The sequence below is a fragment of the Pygoscelis adeliae genome, unplaced genomic scaffold, assembly GCF_000699105.1.
Source record: "Pygoscelis adeliae isolate BGI_AS28 unplaced genomic scaffold, ASM69910v1 Scaffold402, whole genome shotgun sequence".
NCBI classification, from domain to species: Eukaryota; Metazoa; Chordata; class Aves; order Sphenisciformes; family Spheniscidae; genus Pygoscelis; species Pygoscelis adeliae.
Window position 1 is genome coordinate 7,228,026 of NW_008824411.1, and position 1,357 is coordinate 7,229,382.

The window sequence follows — 1,357 nt, forward strand, 5'->3', positions numbered from 1 at the left end:
AGGAAGAAAGAAAGGGGGGGGGAAGAGGAAAAGAGCACAGGAGGAAATTGTATTGTTACAGCCTTCAACAACATTATTTAAAAATACTTCGGGGTACTGACACGTATCTCAAGTGAAGGCAGCTTATTTTACCATTCACAAGGTTAGATAGTTACAATCCCAGTGCCCTTCAGACCATATTTATTGCTGGCATTTAAGCTGGTGTCGCATTAACAACAGTAGAATAAATAAATTTTTAAAAAATGTATCTACAGCTTCCATAGGTCCCTCTTCTCCTTCTTGCTCTGAAAACACCTGGGTTCTTTGCTCCCCGCCCCGGTGTGCTGCTGAGAACAGCACCAGGGTTGCAGGTCGGCATTAGCCACATTTTCCACATTTCATTTGTTAAACCTGTCTCAGAGCAATGTGAAAGCCGTTGGCACAGACGATGGCACGCAGCACAGCATCAGCCCCGAGAGGAGGTACGTTTGGTGGTATTGCAAAGTAAATCGTTCTCATTTATTTCATAAACACGTATGTACGTTTATGAAACGTTTTATATATAAATGGTTATTTATATAAACATGTATATACATATATATACACATACTCACATGTATATATACGTATATGTACCTACTCACAAGCTAACAAACACAGCTTTCTCCTTAGAGGCAGCAGCACAGCTTAATTTCAACAAGCAACCAGCTGCTGCAGATAATACAATATCTTCCTCCACATTTCCGGAGAATTTTTTTTTTTCTTTTTTTTAACAAGAGACCTATTTTTTGCTTCAGATCTGTCCGTAGATGAACGGCACCAGCCAAACGCACACGGGTCCGTGTGTGCACACACAGATGTGCAGAACTCGCATCGACTTGGCTGCTCTCCCCTGTGCATAACAACAATGACAATAATAAAAAAAAAAAAAGGGGGGGGGGGGGGAAACACGGGACACCAGGAGGTGTCCCAGTCAACCCACTGGTTTGCCCGGCGAACGCAGAGAGAAAAATATCTTAAATACAACCCCCTGCGCTCTGCTTTGTGCTTTGCAACGGAGGTGGCTGCGCCGGGGTCGGATCCACGCTGCCTCCTTGCCCGCGGAAAGCCTCGCATTTATTTCACTTGTTTTAACTAAATTATTTGATATAACAGGAATAACGTTAATGGCATTTCGCGCTCCATCGCTGTCGTTGCCCACCAGCGTCTCAGGGCTGGCTCTGCGTGCAGCGTGGTTTGATGTATGCTCCGGCAGGCAGACCGGCGGGGGGACACACCCCCACGGCCCCCTCCCCTCCATCCCGGGGACCCGGGGACCACTCCAGGGACGCAGCAGCCTCAATGCAAACGGCCCCCCGGCGGGCCCAGGCTGGGGGGC